This window comes from Amblyomma maculatum, chromosome 3 (assembly GCF_055883805.1).
Source record: "Amblyomma maculatum isolate TAMU_Amacu chromosome 3, ASM5588380v1, whole genome shotgun sequence".
In the NCBI taxonomy this organism is placed as follows: Eukaryota; Metazoa; Arthropoda; class Arachnida; order Ixodida; family Ixodidae; genus Amblyomma; species Amblyomma maculatum.
In genome coordinates this window covers 192,840,005-192,852,459 of record NC_139346.1, presented here as the reverse complement: position 1 = coordinate 192,852,459, position 12,455 = coordinate 192,840,005, and the positions used below count along the sequence as shown (strand labels likewise).

Below are 12,455 nucleotides of genomic sequence, written 5' to 3'. Positions count from 1 at the left end.
TTCTTCCTTGGATTTATGATGCGCGTCCCATAAGGATCACACGATCCAATAAGGTTGGGACGGCGGGGTCATCGAATGTGGCGCGTGCTATGATATGCCTCGCTCGTCTAGCTCCTGCAAATTGGCGGCGAGTGAGGAAGCAATCCGTGATTGAGACGGCAGTTATATAGGTGAGCGCACTTACAAGAAGGACGCGTGTGAACGCAAAGGAACACAGCACGTGCTCAGGGTAAGGGTGGCTGCCATCGAGGAAAACCGATAGCATTTTCGGGGAGAGGAAGCGTTTGAAACGATCGAGAAGAACTATGCGGAAGCGAGAGTGAGCATTTCTAGGTTAGTATGCGCAACATCAGCTGATGTCAGATATCTCTCCTTGAACAGCGACTGCACGCTAAGATGAGCCAGATATTTTTACTGATAATGCAATTTAATCTACTTTTGTAATCAACATTCTGGTCAAGAGGTGACAAGTACTTAGTCACTTCAGGTGCATATGCGGTGTAATACTCGCACAAAGAAAGGTAGCACTCGATATACCCACGCACGTACAATCACGAGAAATATTAGAGGGAACGAAATATTTGTCCCAAATCGCAACTTTTCTGGTTATTTCAGCACAAAATTTGTAAGCTTTCGGCATTTGGTTATGATGCATAAAAAGGAAAAATAATTACACACAGAAAAGTGTGCGCATGCTTCCATACACGGGCACGGAGCATTTAGCGACAAATGCTCATACTGTTTGTTCACTCTCATATTCATGACTGTAACCATTTCTTTATGCAGCGGCAGCATGCGTGAGCATACATAGTACACTATGCATATCGTTTACTCACGCAAGTTCTACATTTCATGACTCTCTATTCTGCCCCCCCCCCCCCCCCCACACACTTACACACGCACGCAAACACACACCCTTTCTTTTCCACCCGGATCGGAAATCGCCAGAGTGAAATAATGGGCAAACGAGTCCCTACATGGACGTTTGTGTAAAGGAAATGCAATCTAACCATAAAACGCCCTGTTTTGATTCAGTTCAGTTCAGTTCAGGCGTTCAGTCGTGTCCGACTCTTCGTGACCCTATGGACCATGTCACGCCACGCTTTCCGGTCTCTCACTATCTTCTTAACATCACATAGCTTCATCTGCAATGCCTCGAGAATGCCATCTAACCATCGCATTCGCTGCCTACCCCTCCTCCGGCGACCCTCAACCTTTCCCAACATCAAATCTTTCTCCAGCGACTCCAGCGAAAATTGGACAGTACACTGATTACCGAGTCAGATGTTTCAGGGAATTTGGTCGGTAAATGGCCTTGGTGAGTTCTTTCTTTCTTTCTTTTTTCGCCGCGAGCATTGTGAGGAAATCAGAGCGAAAAATATCGACTGCATCGCGCGGATACCAAGGAAAGCACGCGGAGAACACTCCATTACGGTATGCCCGCTGCCTTGTCAGCTGCCAGCGATCGAGCCATTCCTCCATGCATTCTAAACTGGGGCCATCGTACGGCAGCAGGTGGCACCAACCGCGTCTGAACTGGAGGCGCAACTCTGCAAAAATCTCTCTCATCGACATTCACGAGAGCCTATACTCTAGAATTGAGAACCAATCCTTACCTGCGTGTGAGCATACACTCGCATTTTCGATCGGCCGCGCGCGGTATTTCAAGCTTGACGCGCGCACCGCGCGCGCCCGGTCAGAGTGCCCGGGGAACCCCTCATTTCGATTCGTGTTCGCCTGGCGCCAGATTCCGCGGCTGGCAGGGGAGACGCGTGCTTGCTTACCGACATCGTGCTACTGGCTTTTCATCAACGATGCATCGACGATCGGCGTGGAGTTGATGGATAAAATGCGCTTTCGGGGCGCGCCCTGAAACCTCGCTCCCTGCATCCGGACGGGCAGGAAGATGTGCTACTGTGCGGGCATTGTCGGAAAGAGAACCGAAGCGCAAGATAACGCATGAAGAGGAGAAAATGAGAGTTTTTTTTTTCACGTTTTCGGAGACATAGAGCAGATTCACCGAACAATTTCCTTCTGTATTTTCTTTCTCCGAGTCTTCAAAGGAAGCCAACGCCTCCCGAAGGGAGGTGTGGCCTCAATTGTCGATTAGATCGAGAAGAGCGCACGGAGAAATGACGCGCGCAGTCGGCTTGCGGTCACACACGCTGCCTTATCGGCGAGATGTATCTGGACACGCGGAGTCCCCGCCAATTTGCGGCTACTGCTGCTTTCTTTGGAGGCTGCGTGACGACGCTTCGTCCCTTCTGAGCGGCTGGGAACCCCGAAATTTTTTTCTCTCGCCCGCCTGTCTTTTGTTTCTCTATGCAAGACGAATGCGCACGCGTCGGACGGCGAAGAAAACACTGGCGATGCGATGCGCACGTGTCAGCGGTCTCGGATCCGAAAGAGCGCGAATTTGTAGTCTCAGGGTAGCCGCCGTCCGCAAAAGTTTCTTTTTTTATATTATTATTCGTTTCCCACCTCATGTTTTGCCCCCGCACTAAGTTGACACAGAAATTGCGGTGTTCTCGCGCTGAACTCGAAGTTTGTGGTTTCTACGTGGGCATAGGCCACCAACCACCGCGGGTTCGAGCGTCGCGCGAGCCGAAGCCCCGATCAGCCGTCACCGCGCGCGCACTGAAACACTGCAGCGCGCACTCAACCTCCACCGAGAGGAGAGCACTTCGCTGCAAGGACACCAACCTCCAAGCTCACAAAGGAGACGTTTATTGAAACGCCATCCTCCAGCGGCACACACACACACACACACGCACACCCATACACATATTTACAAACGCACATACGCACTCACATACACATATTTACAAAGCACATACACACACATACGCAGTCACCGTGTCAAGGGAGCGCGCGAGGAGCTAGGCTCCCCTGTGCGCACGAAGTGACACGGAGTGCGCGCCGCAAGCACGCAAGGGCGTGCTGTGATCTCTCTCGCAGTGACCAAAGGGTTCCTTTGAGAGAGTGTGGGCAACCACCGCAAGATACGCCTGTCGCGGATCGTTGGATCCCGATCGACAGGCTCGAGCTTCGCTCTCAGGTAAGACCCGGAGCAGACGAACTCGAGTACACACTGGTCTGCGCGGACAAAGGCCGGCAGACAAGAACAGTTGCGTACGCACCTTGCGATGTCTCGGAGGGGTCTCTCTTTGGGCTCCGCTCGGACAGTCGCGCGAGCGCGGCTGTCGAAGCGGTGCCGTGTTCCCGCCAAAAGGCGCCAATGAGAACAGTCACTGGGACGCCAGGGCGGAGCTGTGGCCCGAACGACAGTGACAAGTCGCTCGAGCCCCTCTCCGCCGCCTCAGGCGGGAGAAAGGGAACGGGGAGAACAACTGGGAAGCGGGCGGCGGCCGTGCAAAGGGCAGGCGCAGCAAGCCCGAATCCCACAAGTTCCAGGAACAACGGCTGGCTGCAATGAACGCATCGTTATTGGGTTGATATATGCGAAAACGCTTGCCACTGAAACATTAGCGCCACATTTTGGAACACCAGCGAACTGAAATGAAATCGTGAGCTTGTGACTATACGCCTGTCCTTATTTTCTTGCCAGTGCCGCATCTACAATTAAAGGCAAAGTGCGTTGTGTTTTTCTTTGTTCCGACTTCGGTGTTGTAAGTACTGCTGGATGCCTATATGGTGCGGAATTAATTTCGAAACATGCAGAGAGCGCATAGCTGGATCAAAGCAAGCATCCAATGATTTTATTGACCTGCATGTTCTGCTAAGCGCGACTTTCTGCTACGTAGATGAACAAACTACGATATGGCTATCGCGAAGCTAAGTTCCGTAGCATGGTAAACAAGACTGTAATGCTCCAAAGGTTGTAGTAAGGTTCAGTGGTTGATTAATCATATTCAATGCAGCCTTGTTTAGCTTGCGCAGTTAACGAAAAAGATAAAAACACAGGGCTGTGAAAAAAAAATGCGCAATTCAGTATTGTAATGTACAGTCGACGTCACCCTTGTGTATAACGCCCGGGAGACACACGTCCCTGCAAATAAAGCCAGATATCGCCGCCGCTGATAGGTTCTTACAGCAACACTCGAGTGAAACTGGTGCCACAGATAGCCACAACCAAGGTAGACACTAGCACCTAGCCCAGAATTCTGGAGCTGGAGTCTATTTTCGGCTTTTGTAGCCCGATATGTCTTGCTCTAGCGCTTTACACGAGGGTGGCGCCGACTGTACTTATCACGCAGGATGTTCACATTCACCGGAGCTTGTGTTATGTAGCATTACTTATGAGTACATCAGTAACCCCCCTCGCGTTAATTGGAATAACTGTCCGCCGTGAACGCATCCTCTGGGGCCAAAAAGAAGACGGAGAAATCGTGCGCATTGATTGGAGCGACAAGGGCACGGTTTCCATACCCTCCCCCATTTCCTCAGACGCCATCCTCGAGCGATGAAAAGCGAAAACAGGAGTTCATAGAAAAGGCCCGGGTGACGGGATGGGAAAGATCACCTCCTTTGCTGTCCTGCCCATCGTGAAGTGGAGGCAGCCAGTCGCAAAGACCACAGTGCGGCTAACGTTTTATCCGATTAATTCCTGCGAAAAAAAAAAGAAGAGAAAAGAATGCGAGAAAGCCACGCGTTGCGAGAAAAGGCGGTTTCCTTTCACCCGGCGCCGCGGCTCTTTTGTTCCCCTAATTGCGACTTCCCGTCGACCAAGCCAGCGTAACGGGGCCCCGAGCAACAAGGAGGAAAAAACAAGAAATAAAAGAAATATCACCAAGCGGATTCGCCCACGCCGAAGCGAGAAAGGAGGATAGAGAAACAAGCCAGCATAGGAAAAAAAAATGCCGCGAGAACCACTAACGTCCCAGAAGTCGAGCGACGGTTGTGAGGAGGCCGGAAAGCAGTGACGGTTTGGCACTTCGGTACTTCACATAACTTGCCTTTGTCCCGCTCCGCTGCTCTCTCTCTCTCTCTCTCTCTCTCTCTCTCTCTCTCTCGCTGCATGCTTTTGGCTCTCGTTCCTTCTTCAAAAGTGAGGTTAAATAAGAGTAGAGGCCGGCAAGGGAGGGTGGGTGGGTATCTTTTTTCTTATTGCTGTTATTAAACACAAGAGGAAAGCACACAAAGGAGCCGACGATATGTTTGTGATTGTCGCCACTTTTCGCCACCGGCTCCTCTGCGGTGCGTGGAGCGAACAAGCGTAGTAGGCTCGAGAGCGGACAACTCCGCTCAAGCCTCGCGTAGGCATAGTCGTGGTTCGCTCACGTGGGAGTGTTGGGACGCCGAGACCTCTCGAGAAGCCGCGAATCGAAAGAGAGAAGGTGAAAGACGAGAGAATGAGTTGTGAGCACAAGACGCGTCGTGGGCAAGCTCTGACCGCCTTGCATGATCCTCACAGTTCGCTGCCACTTTTGGTTAACCTCGCGAACTATCGGAGCGACTCCTGCTCACCTTCCTCCCACAGTCTTAAAGGATGAAAAAAGGTATAGGGAAAGACGACAGAGCTTCCAGATAAAAGAAATAAAAACGTGCCCCCCCCCCCTCCCCTCATTTTGTTTCTTGTGTCCGAGCAGAAGAGTCAGCAGGTCGGAAAATTGACGGTTGCGCGCGAGCTCCCGCGCGGTTTGTTTTGTTCGTCTCGTGGTCTCGGTGCCTGCTCCTGGACCGCTAGCTTCTCCTCACTGAATGAGCTGCGCGCGGCTCCTCCTCTCAGCTTGTCATTTTCTCGGGCGGCGGGATGAAGATAGCGGTAACCGAGCCAGAACGGACTAACGATGCCGGCAAGCATGCAGCATCCTGCAAGTGGGCACGGGTGTCGTGGAAAAAGAAAAATGGCATGAAACGGTTGTGCAGTTCTAAGGTGGCGTTGGTTGTGCTCGCTCGGCTAAAAAAAACACTCGCACTGAGCATCGCGCCTGCTTGCATACGGGGCGCGTGGCTTTGGAAAAACGGTTGCGGTTTTGGCGAGCTTGCAGTAAATAATGGTGTCCGGTATGGGAAAAAGCAAGAGCGAGAGAGAGAGAAAAAAGAACGGTAATTCAAGACGGCAGAAGAGTCGAGGCAGTTGAGGCTAGAGGAACGAAAATAGAAAAAAGAAAATGCCGGATGCAGCAGTGTGTAACGCGGTTCAGCGTTGCATAGCGTCAAGGTGCAACACTGTTTTCCTTCCTTCTAAGCGTTATTTAAGCCTCCTTGGAGCCTTTGGTGCCTGTTTTCTTATCCACACTCTCAATTTCCCCTAAGGAGTTTGCCCATTTGTAAACTAAGTGTTCTTAGCCATGCGTTCATAAATACAGTCAATTTTCTCCCATAATCCAGAACATAAGGAGTGGTAAACGCTCAGGGCAGGCGATAAAACCTGGACTGAGGATCGTTAGCCTGATAAATGAGTACCGATAAATGATTCATCATCATCATTATCATCATCATCAGCCTGACTATACCCACTGCCTTCCCTTGGAAACCAGTTTGTTACCCTAAGCGACCATCGGTTATCCTCTCTTCGCCCTACATGTCCTGCCCATGTCCATTTCTTCTTCTTAATTTCCACTAGAATGTCGGTAACTTGAGTTATTTCTCTGACCCACTCTGCACGCTTCCTCTCTCTTAATGTTACCCCTACCATTTTTCGTTCCATCCTCTGGGTTGTTCTCAACTTAAGTAGAACTCTCTTGGCTAGCTTTCACGTTTCAGCCCCATAGGTGAGTCAGATAAATGATTGTTAACTGACAAATGACATCAAAAAAGAGGACCCTTCTATTTCGATATTCGGTTACTGGTAAAGTAAAAGTGAACATGCCTTGTCTTTTCAGTGCATTATTGATATAGGTAAACAAAAGACAAAGAAAGGTAAACAATAACAAAACAGACATTTAATATTTTTGACTAGCCAAGATGTTGATTCCGGCATGAAGTAGCAAAAGCGAAACGTCTGGCTTCGCCTCCATTTGAGTGTTTTGTGAAAAAAAAAAGAAAAAAAAAAGACTACAAAGAAGAACCGTGAAGGTAGGATGCGACATTTCGTTTAAATATATTGGTAAAACAAGCTGGTTGCGATCGCTAGTGGTAGTTCTAGGAAGCATTTTTTTAAATCATGAAACCACAGTCTAATGCGTACATCCTAACCTTTTCAACCGCAGATCATGACATAATAAGCGCGTGCTGATGGGACGGGATCCACGTAGAAATAAGGCAAGAAATTGGTTATGGTTTGACCAATGGCCATCTCGAGTAGAACTGCGGAACCGGCGCGCCAGCTGTGCACCGTGTGACGTCACTTCCTTCTGGAGCATGCGCAGGTGGCACGGCGGCGGCGGCACCTCTGAGTCACCTGCCATGGTCACCGCCGCAGTAAGGGAGTCGGCGGCGGCTACGACGCGGCTCTCCAGCTGTGCTCCATGTGACGTCACTCGCTCTTCGCGCATGCGCAGCTTGGCTCATCGGGGGCTCCGCGAAATGGCTCAGCGACTAGCGTAGTGTTGCTTCCGCAACAAAAAACTCGCCTCAAAATGACGTGAATGCAAGCTAGCGGAAACACGCGGAGCCGTATTACCTAAGCGCTGCAGGCGCCCGCACAAGGAGCATCACATCCGCCTTCCTCAATGACAAGAGTGCGTGTGCACAAAATACGAAAATTCGCATCATCGGCCCCTACACATACAGGGTCTATGCAGATCACACGCCTATACAGCGCGTGGCTGCATATGGAGAGAGGAAGCGACCCATCAGCGCCGAGAAACTGAAAGCAAGATGGCGCCAAGAGATGTCAGCAGAACAGAGAGATAAAATACAGAAAAAGAGAAAGAGAGACAAAGAGTCGCAATTGGCGCGACCGAGAAGCCGGACGGCTGTGCGGCACACACGCGAGCTTGGCTAAGCGGGAACTCGATTCTTCCTTTTCACGAAAGGTCGAACCAATGCATGTGCTACCGCTGCCCAGCGCCGCAGGGACGGAGGCGAGAAGCTTTCTCCGAGTGCGTACGGCTGTCCGCGCGCATCAAGCGCAGTGGTGACCCAGGAGACGGGGAAGAAGTGGAATGGATGCTAACGGCGTCATCGTTGGCTTCTTGAGTGAGCTGGCCTCTTTTTCTTTTCACGTCGCAGTTTGTACCGGCAGGCTGCTGTACAGCGACGTGTAGCTGAAGCGGAAATAACGTTTCGGAAAGGAGACGAACCCTTGACCCGGCGAGCACGGAGCAGCTCCTCGCGTACGGTCCTCTCGAAGAGAACACGCACTAGAGCATTTTTAACTCGCTCGCCTACAACGAATACCCCTACAGCGAGCTCGTCGACTCGGCGGGGGAACCCGAAAATAAAATGCTGGATCCATTTTCCATTTCGTTCATATTCCACTAGGCAGAGCATGTGCAAGTTCAGGAAGTGATTATTCGCCGAAATTCCACCCTAGCTACACAGTTTTCTTACCCGTGGAAACAATATGAGGAAGTTGAGTAAGTCCTATTTGTGGCCATACAGCTGAGGTCGGGCGTGCTGATGAGTGTTCATTTTATTCAATGAAACCGTTGATAGTAAGGACAAGAGACCTGACCCGATAAAAGCGATAAAGAAACGTTAAATGCGTATGATTCAAGTGACGTGTAACGTGCGTGATGCACTGAAGCAGAAACTTCGCTCAAAATTAATTGTAATAATCGTGATATTGACACTCGTACAGAACATTCATTCACGTTGCGAAATTGCAAGCCAAACATAAAAATGTATAAAAAAAAATGACGGTGTGATGCGTGAACTATGCTTGATATAGCAAGCTTGCTGAGAGTTGAAAGCGGAAATGTTCATTTTCCCTGTACTACACAAGGTAGCAGGGATGGCACTCAGTTTGAACGCGGTCGCTGTCTTCAAAGTGCTCGACAAAGTCGCAAATCGAAGTAAAGCGACACAAGCACCCGTAAGCGGTGCTTCACATTGCCATGCTACTTCCGCTTTGTTGCTTGCCCGGCTCGGACGCAATGACACTGTGAAGACAGTGAATACGTTCAACCTACGAGCCGACGAAGCTGCACGTGGATTTTTTTTCTTTTCTTTTCTTTTTTTTTTTTGTTTATTTTCAGTGGAGCGCGCGTGTACGTGATCATCACGGCGCATTGGCGTCGGCAGGGGTGTGTGTAAAAGAGCCCCTCCCTCCCCTCCCCCCCCCCCCCTCACCCACTCTTCCCCTTACACCATCCCCACCATGTAACTTGGTTTTAATAAAGCTTTTAACTTGGTGTGATGTACGAGAGATAACAGACATCGTGAAACTTGCGTATCCCTAAAAAACAGGAGAGATTTCTTCATTCTTCTACATGATGTCCTTTGGGCGCAGTGGACTCTCACTTCGACAGTTTCACCCAATCCCCTCCATGACAAAATATGCCAACGAATACTCGTACCGGTTGGAAAACCACTGTCAGTCCGTGGTGGCCCAGAGCACTGCGAGACCAGCGCCTGTCACCTACACGCAGTTTGATCTAACCGCTGAGGCCATCAACGACGTTGTTGCATAACTCCGCCTCCACATTCAACATCAGAGGCAAATGCGGAGTGGCATAACACGGCGCGCTGGACAGTAAAGTGGGCTTGGACCATGTATGGATGAAACAAGGGCACTTTTGCAATTGCGGCGACAGCGTGGCAAGAACAGTTATCTAAAAGTTAATTACGCTGTGGACAAAGAAAAGGTTTTTTCGAACGACACCTGTCACCGCCTCGTTCTCGGCGCGTGTTTGGTCGTCAAGTTACGACAAAATGGAGAAACGGTCCATCGCAGTCAAACCAAGCGCGTTATCTACCTAAACGAGGGCTGCAACGGAGCTTCGTCGTGTGTCGTCTCCTTTGAATGCCGGGCGCTTACGAACCACCTGTTAGCTATCAACGAACAACGCATAAACGAACGCAAGCTAAACGACAAAAGACCGCCTCGGTCTTGCTGCTGATAGGGCGGAACAGCGCGCAGTCAGATGGCGAAAAACCCACTAAAACTGTCGCGCTGGCGGCGGGAACATAAAATCAGGCCCGCTTCCAGAGCCTGAGCAGTAAAACTATTATCGATCAGGGACAAAAAAAGCTCGAGCGGAGGCGTCACTGTGTGGCAGGAGACGGAGGATGATTTCAGCGAATTCGAAGAGCACCTAGCGATCGAGAAAGACGGCACTCGCAAATCACGCAGACGCTGAGACTTTCAATAACAATAAACAACGACCACGTCTCCTCATCGAGGACAACGAGGAAAATGGCGCCCTGATAAAAATTGGATCCGAGCTGCCGTCACGACGAATGCGAGGTAGAGAATGCAGAAACAAAAACGCGAAAAAAAAAATACCTCGAGGCCCGTAGGCAAGAAGAGGTCTCGGTGGCCGAGCGTGATGCGTAGACGTTCACGTCTGTCATCCCCGCTCTTTCCGACGTGATTTCTTGCCTCCGCGCACGCTCGCAAGAGCGGGCGCCCAACGCTGTATATGCTTTTGGACGCGAAATAATGCGAAGAAGCTAGAGTTGGACGCTGAACCGAACAAGTGCGAAGGAGACGATGACGAAAGAAGTACAGCGCGACGAAAACAGAAGCCTTCCTACTCAAAAAAACCAAGGGGGCGCTTCTTGTTTATTTTAACTACTTTCTCGCTCCTCGTCGTGGGTCTTTTTGTCTATCTATACCCCGGCGCGAATCTCATGCACAGTAGCCGCAGGCCGCACGAAAACGGATATCTATCTCCGTGCTGGCGACGCAGCGGGGTAGGCAGTCAGCGTGGCGGCGCAGGAAGCCACGGAGTGTTGGTGCAGCGCCAGAGACCAGCGTCAGCAACGCACACACGAAGGACTACTCGGCGCCGGCCGGCCGATGAAGGAGGAGAGAAAGACACGGCGGGACACGGCGCGCACGGGGGCAGCTCAGCAGCAGCAGCAGCCACGGCTGAATTGGCTGAATCGCGCGCTCTCTCCACAGCGGCAACAGCGTCGGCGCTTCGTCGGCCGCCGATGTAAAACAGAAGAGACGGGTAATGCGCGTGTTTCTTCGCCGAGAAGGCTCCGGCTCACGTAAGAGAGGAAGGCGTGACCGCGTCCGACAGGCCAAGCGCCACTGGCCGCAAGCGGCAGCAGCAGCAGCAGCTGCGTCCATTCCTCGACTTTTCAATCTTTCCTCGTCGTTCTTCTACCTTCCTCAAGCATCTCCCCCTCGTACCCGCTCTCCCCTCTACAAAACTGCTTCCCACTTGATCGGCAGCACCAAGTGTAGCAGCAGCAGCAGCAGCAGCGGCGTCGGCGTCTCGGCTCCGTTCCGTGGTAGATAGTTTCGGCAGTTTTATAAGCGATTCTCACGACGTCCCCCGATGATGCGGGCTACTCTCCCCCCACTTCTACTCCTCGTCTCCAAGAACCTCTCGTTCGGGTCTCTGCTGCTCGCTTTGCTAGCGTTTTATTGTGCTTTTTTTTTTTTTTCGCGGCCTTGCTGCCTCTTGCTGACTGCCTCCCAGCAGCGGTGGCTGCGGTCAGCAGTTTTCTGTTGTGTCATTTTTCGGTACTCGTCACGAATGGCAAAAGCGAAGCCCCTCGCTGCGCGTCGACTCAACACGACGAGTGGATTGCCAAAGAGAAAGCCTAGAAAAGCGCCGATCACGGCTCGTTCACAAGGCGTGCTGCTGCTGCAGGGGAGCAATTTCTGAAGCTCCCCCCTCCGCTGTGGCTGCCCGGCGAATTAAAAGGAAACCGCGCGATCAAGCGGTCCGGGAGCAACGATCGCCGCCATCTGACGAACGGCGACGGCCGCCTGTCGCCCCGCGTGGTTTGCAGGAGAAGACGCGCCGTCGTGCGCCCTCCCGCATCGCCGTTCCCAGGGCTCATTATGGGACGAAAGCATCATGCGTGCATACACACCTGCGCCCACTCACGGCTGCTAACCGACAACGCAACCCGTTTTCCTAACTAGAACGAAGAATCACATTAGAGTCGCAAATGAGAGTTCCAGCAAACCAGAGACACGGAGTAGAGAGTACTGCATCTAAGCAGCTTTTTTCCATGCATCCTCTTTCTTGCTGTGATACTCTGTACGACTAAGAGAAAGAGATTGAAACCTTCAACTTCAACGTTGCAAAACCAGCTGGGTGCTTCTGCGCATGCGCTGCAATATTCCGATGTACGACGCTTATCTAAGTAACGCGAAAACATACAGCGATTTCTGATAACGAACAGTGGTGGTCGAAAATTCCTAGGCCACTTTGAGCGTGTTCGGACCAATCTCCTGGTCGTGAATTCAAGGCTCCTGAATATTTGGAGGTAGTGCTTTATAGTGGCTTTCACGAAATTTTATTATTTCCGTGTGGGGAGGTTTGACAGAACTGCTGCTACATCTGATGTTGCGAAGAAACAACATTCCTTGAAAGTGTCCCGTGTACACCACCTCTGCAGGCCAGTCGCTGTGTCGCTGTCCACTTTACAGGCCCACCCGAATGCCAGCGTCTTTGAAATCTCGTCCGCCGCCAGTG

At 51.3% G+C, this 12,455-nt stretch overlaps 1 protein-coding gene across 2 annotated transcripts in view; it reads right to left on the bottom strand.

The window, feature by feature from the left end:
- Positions 1–12,455, bottom strand: part of LOC146197306 (uncharacterized) — a 525,739-nt gene that overhangs the window by 184,181 nt on the left and 329,103 nt on the right. The window lies entirely within an intron of this gene.